The 6630-nt window shown below is 37.1% G+C and overlaps 1 non-coding gene across 1 annotated transcript; it reads left to right on the top strand.

Annotated features, from left to right (window-relative positions):
• Positions 1-2657: 2657 nt before the first annotated feature.
• LOC134374460 (small nucleolar RNA SNORD107) lies at positions 2658-2731 on the top strand. The gene has a single exon (XR_010023304.1). It is a non-coding gene; the product is annotated as a small nucleolar RNA SNORD107 (small nucleolar RNA).
• The last annotated feature ends 3899 nt before the right edge of the window (positions 2732-6630 follow it).

Here is a 6630-nt window from a genome sequence, read left to right as displayed (position 1 = left end):
AGGATGTTTAAGTGGTTGTGCTAAGCTTCACACCTGGCCTATTGCTTCTCACTTGACTATTCCACATTATCTGAATGGAAGTGGGGATGGAATGAAATGCCTTGAAAGGCCATGTATATACTGAAGGAAGTAGCGGTGGTGAATCAGACCTTATGCTCATTAAATCAAAGTGTTCCAAATAGGAGTTATTCCTTTTCTTGGGAAGTTTACCTCAGTGGATCAGTTTTTACAGTGCCCTTTCATTAGAACAGAGGATGTGATCCTGGGATAATCATTGCCTACTAGTAAGTATTCATTTATAAATTTATAAATGATTGGCAGAACCTAGTTACTGGGAGGTAGGGGGGGTTGCATATCTGAGATAAATTGGATTACTTATAATAAAGATAATAGCCTAAAATAAAATCAGCACACTAAGGTACAAATTATATGCTTGTGTTCAACTGTACCACTTAATGATGTACTACAAGTTTTCAGGAGTAGATGATCTGTTCTAGTTAAGTAGTTACGAAATGCTCTAGGTAGTATAGTTGGCATTGGAACAAAGAAGTCATTTTTAAAAGGGGGCAGAGAGAGGAGGTTTTTAGGTTTTGATAAAAGTTTCAACTAGGCAGTGAGTAAATTATCCATATCGCTTGTAGGTGTTAAGTGTAAGTGTTAGATATTGGTGTTACCTCCATAGTAATAAATAATTAATTTAAGACTGGTAGACTGATTGGGATTATGTTTACTCTTGATTTTACCAGTGGTGGTTGTATATTTGTCACCTTTTCTAACTTTAAAATCATTTCCTTGCAAGTGGTAGTTGTCCAAGAAAAGGAAACATCAGTGTGGCTACAGTTGCTGTCAACAACTTCATATGGTCTCTGCCAGAGTAGTTTCCAGGATTGATGGTCACTAACAATCAGGTAAGGAACAAAAAAGTATCAAAGCCTTAAGTTTGTTTAGGAGATTTATATAATACAGATGTTGTGTTACTGTTTTTAGAGTTTGTAAATGTTGAAACGAACTTTTTGATTTACCAAAATCCCAGACGAAGCACTCTGTGGATCTCGGGAGGCATAGCAACTCAGTTAAAACAAATTGAATGAGAAGACAGATACTTCCTCCCTAGAAAGAATGTGTGGTTGTCATGAAAAGATTTTTTACCCAGTCTGTTCTGTGGACCTACTTCTAATAATTCGTGGTACGTTTATTTTTTTTCTTTTGGAAGGAAAACATTCCTCCTTGTATAGGTCTGCTGGTATGGATGACCCTTAGAATTTGGCATGAGTGATTATGCTGCATATTTGAAGAAAACCTATTTTCTAATATTCCCTTAACTAATGTTGGCCTATTTTGCAAGTTAAAGCTGAGTTACAAGAATGCTAGATTCTGCAAGATGCTTATTTCTTGTAGCTATTTTGTTTGGTGATACCATTCTCTTCTTCCTGGAGTTTCCTGGCTTGTTTGAGAACCCTGATTGCTTGTGGGCTGTATTACTAGAGAACAACTTGGGACATATATTTTCATATAATTGAGGTTTGAGATAGGTGTGTGAATCTTGTATTATGATTTGCTAGACCTGAGCTTCTACAACATAACACATAACATTAGGGACACATAAAAACATACCGGTTTTCAAACATTCATGGCACTAAATACTTGGTGTCACTTAGAAATCATCTACATTCTGGCGTTCAAATTAGTACACGTCTCATTTAAAACACGGTTGGGCAACAACTTTCTTGTTTCCTGATACATATATTTTATTACCTCTGACTCCATAAATATATTCATATGCTTATCTTGTTTAATGTGTTTCTATTGTGATTTACTGAACAGTTTCAAATAGAATTCTGGGATTGAATAGTTATGCTAACCTAAAATAAGATATAAAGTATTTGTGATATTCTTTGTTTATATGGTAGATAAATTTGACTTGGGTTAAAAGGATTTTGAAAGTTATTTAGGGAACTACCTGCTTTGGTGAACTCATTAGTCCTTAATTAGGTTATCATGTGAAATTTTAGAAGTCTTGTATTTAATATGCTGGTGTTTTGTTTCTTACAGGTTCTTACTGTAATAGGATTTTACAGGTAGAAACTGATTTACATGGAAAGTTATGTGATGATAGTGCTATCTGTCTAGAGTTTTTAGAATGTCCCAAAGATTAAAAAAAAACAAAACACTTTACATAGTATATTCATGTTAAGTATCACTTCTTTGATTTCTGCAAGTAGTCAGTTAAATCCTCTAATATATAGGGTGAATTTTTCCAATCCAGTTGATACTACACTGTTATATTTTGTCTTACTCATCTTTGTATTCCAGTTCCCTTGGTCCTGTTTATATATATAATGATGGTTAGCACATGAATTTTGTGAAATATATAAAGCAAGGCATATTATTGTGGGTTTATTTTATCGTGGGAGCCTGAAATGGGATAATTTGTGTGTTGCAACTTTTTCAGTCTCATGTGCTGCCCTTTTGCCCACTTAGTTGATGACTCTGAAAGGAAGAGAGAATTTTCTGACATGTCTTCAGAATGGATCCTACCCCGTAGTGTTGCAACAAGGCTGAAAATCATTAGCTGCATTTAGGAAAGAAACATAAACCACTCCAGGTAAAATAACCTTGTAAAGAAAAGTAAGAGAGTATTGCAGAGGCCTTGGCTAGGTTCATGATGACATGGGACCTTGTCTGAGTATAGTGATTTGAAAATTTGAGCTTAAAGTGACACTCTGAAATCCAGTCATTGTGCCTCAGTAGACTTTCAGAGCACACATTGTTCTCTACAGAAAATCTCAGCTTCGTGTAAAAACTTTGAAATGGCAGTGTAGTGTTGCACTTTGCCAGTTCCTCAAATATCCTTTTATATTTTCAGAGATATTCTGAGCTAATTCTTCTAATTCTTCTTCTTTTTTTTTTTTTTCTTTTCTATACTTTGTATGATGTTGAAAGCTGAAAGGAAACTCATCTTTGGATCACAGAAGGCACAGACACCTGGTGAGATGGAAATAAGTATATGTAAAAATGAGACTACTACGTTTTGGATAAAAAAGTGTGACAGACTTCTAGGATTCTAAGCAATGTACAGGAAGGAAGGGGAATGATATTTATGGAGCATGTATTGAACGCAGTGAGTATGGCAAGTGTCTCCAGTGGACACTGGACACTGTTGGTGTTTTAGGACAATTTTATGGCTGTTTTTTTTTGCATCTGGAATTTTGTGGTGTTTTTCTTCAGTTGCCTGCTATTGATACAACACTTATACAGAGCCCATCGCAAACTAGATCTTTAAGAAATACTAAATGAGTGAATGTGGCAGTGTTATTCAGTTTTTTAAGTTAGAAAAAAATTTTTTTAGATAGATTAAAGTTACTTTCTTATGATAAAATATCTGATTAGTGTCTATGCCTATCTGATATCTGATTCCATACTCTTACACCCTTGGGTAATTAGCCATTCATAGAAAGGGTTCAGTTGAATTACTTAGTATTTACTAGCACTTGTTTTATTTAGTACCTTCTCATGATATTTAAAGTATATTTTTGCAGATGTTTTTGTTATTTTAGTTAAGTGCCGTTTGAGTTTACGGGAATGAGAAGTTCTCTCTTGCTTAGAGAGGTGGGAGCGCTTAATTAAAGACCAATATATGAGTAAAGTTCTAGGGATATATTTGTTAAGCAAACAAAAAGTAAAGTGGGCAGTATTCATTATGTATGTGGTGGTAAACTTGATGATGTCATACAGTAAGGAGGGGGATGCAGAAAAAAAAATCGTTCTGTTACCAGTTGACCACAGCCCTGTCCTCTACCAGATTCTTGACTCTGCTGCAGGAAAGAATTCAAGAGCAGAGTCAGAGTAGAAAGCAAGAGAAGGTTTAATGTAAAGAGTAAGGAAACAAGCATGTCACAGGCAGAGTGTAGCCTGGCTCGAGAGTGAGCAGCAGCCCCACTTATGCCCTGGATTCTACCTTTTATAGTTGTCTATCTATACATATTAATGCTATATGAATATTCAGCTAAAGGGGTGGTTCCCAGTTATGTAACTCTTAGCCTTGTGCATGCACTCTTTCTTTCAGTGCCTGTGCAGTGGTCAAATTCTAGCATATACACTGAGTATATTAAAATATACTTGGTGTTTTCTAGCACCTCCAGTGGAGAGTCATTCAGGGCCAAGCTCCTTTACATTGGGCATGTTGACCACTGAAATTGATGAAGCTTGCCTCCTGCAGTCTCTGTCTTCTTCTTGTGTTGTGCTGAAAATAGGTACAACATGCAACAGTGTAACTCACTTCTAGCTCAGGATGCAGGGGAGGGGCCTGAGACTCTGGGGTATGGGTATGGATTGAGACTCAGAGGAGTGGCCTAAGACCTGGAGTCTCTGGGAAACTGAGCACCTCCTATCTGTTCTACTAGTCCTTTCCCATGCAACATCATATCTGTTGGGCATTGCAATTAACTTGCTAATATAATGCCAACTTGCCTACAATTTAAGAATTTAATGTGGAATAGGAATGGTTAGTAGAAGCTTAGCTGGATTAACTTTCTTGCTGAGCAAGAGTAAACTTAAAAAGTACATGAAGTTTATACTATGTGCCCAAGATTCAAGAAAGGACCCTTACAGATCAACTGGATATTTGATCAATGTGAATCATTTTGTATTTGATGAGCTGGTGAGGATAACACATTGACCTAGAGGGGTAGGTATTTGTACGTGTGAACTGTTTGGAATGTCCGTTTCCTGTCTTATATGTAATTTATTATTATACGTATTTAAAGAGTTCACTTTATGTTAGGTTAATTGTGCTTTGCTAGCAAAAATTGAGTTAGAAGGATACAGTTCCTGTAATCACAATTTCATTTCTACTAGAAGACCTGTTTCAGGAAAAGTAGTGTGGTTCTCTTATTTCCATGATAAAATTTGGATTGTTACCATACCACTTTGGTTTATTGTGATACTAGAGGAAAGGATCTGGGGAGGTCTGATAGCTAGCCTCTGTCCACCCCATCCTCTACCAAGTTCTTGATTCTGACACAGGAAAGAATTCAAGAGCAGAGTCATGGCAGGGAATTAAAACAGGTTTAAGGTAAGGAATAAAAAACACAGACTTCATAGGGAAAGTGTGGTTGAGGCTCCAAAGACTTGAGAGGTGGCCACACCAACTTTAATACAAAAGTGAGAAATACACACTTAAAATTTAGTACAAAGTGTGGGCTGGCTCAAGAGAGTGAGCAGCTGCCCGCTAGAAGTAAGTTTTGACACAAAACTAAAGCATCTACACTTCCTGCCTTCTACCAGGATTCAGCCTTTATAGTTTATCTGTATATATGCATGCTATCTAATGAATATTCAGCTAAGCAGATGGTTCCCAGTTATGTAACAGCCTTGCACGTGGCTCAGTTGGTCTCTTTTAGAGCATGCTCATTGGTCAAATTCCAACATACTCACCAAAAAACCCTTAAAAATATTTAGTGCTTTTCAGTGCCCCCCCAATGAAAGGTCATTAAAGGAAAAACTCCACTGGAGTTATATAAGTCAGTCCCCTGTAGATTCAAGCTCCCCATGTTGGTATTAAAAATAGGAGCAATAAGTAACAATGACTCTCCTCCAGGGAAAGGCCTAAAGGAAGGATCTGAGAACTTGGGGAGTGGTTTGAAACCCAGAGGTGTGTCCTGAAACCCGTACCCATGGAAACTGAGCACCTCCTATCTCATTCCCCCCTCAGAGATTCCATTTTCTTAATTTTAAGGGATGGTGAGGGACAAACGTCCTTCTTCTACAGCTACTTCAGGCTGATCGGGACTGTAGGTCCTACCTATCTGGGAATAGAAGTCTGAATACCTGATCTGGGGTTTATAGCTCAGTTCCAGGTGGTTGGGTTGGAAAAGGGTAGAAGCCATGTAGTGTTGCCATTCTCACGTGAAACTGTTGAAGTCTAGAAGAAACGAATTTGACAAGAAGGTTAAAGAGACAGGGACCAAAAATCAAAAGGAATACAATGGCCACTAATGGTCTTAGTAATGGTAAAAAACAAGTGACTGAGGGTAGATAATTCTTTATAGATTCCCAAATACTATAAAGAGTTAGAATTGTAGAATTCGTGTAACTGGGTGGCTTGTTCATATATTCTCTTTATATCTTCCCCTCCTTGACTTGAAATATTTATATACAAATGGCACGTTTCATTTATTTTATTATTTATTTATTTATTTTTCTTTATTTTGTCGATATACAATGTGGTTGATTATTGTGGCGCATTACTGAAACCCCCCTCCCTCCTCCCTCTCCCCCCTCCCACCCAACAATGTCCTTTCTGTTTGCTTGTCGTATCAACTTCAAGGAATTGTAGTTGTTATGTCTTCTTCCCCCCCCCCCCCCGGTTTTTTTTTTTTTTTTTGTGTGTGTGTGTGTGTGTGTGAATTTATTTATTTATTTTTAGCTCCCACCAATAAGTGAGAACATGTGGTATTTCTTTCTGTGCCTGACTTGTTTCACTTAATATAATTCTCTCGAGTTCCATCCACGTTGTTGCAAATGGCAGTATTTCATTCATTTTTATAGCTGAGTAGTATTCCACTGTGTAGATATACCACATTTTCCATATCCACTCATCAGATGATGGACATTTGGGCTGGTTCCAAC

The sequence above is a fragment of the Cynocephalus volans genome, chromosome 3 (genome assembly GCF_027409185.1).
Source record: "Cynocephalus volans isolate mCynVol1 chromosome 3, mCynVol1.pri, whole genome shotgun sequence".
Classification (NCBI taxonomy): Eukaryota; Metazoa; Chordata; class Mammalia; order Dermoptera; family Cynocephalidae; genus Cynocephalus; species Cynocephalus volans.
The sequence above is the reverse complement of the archived record's forward strand: the minus strand, read 5'-3'. Positions and strand labels throughout refer to the sequence as shown.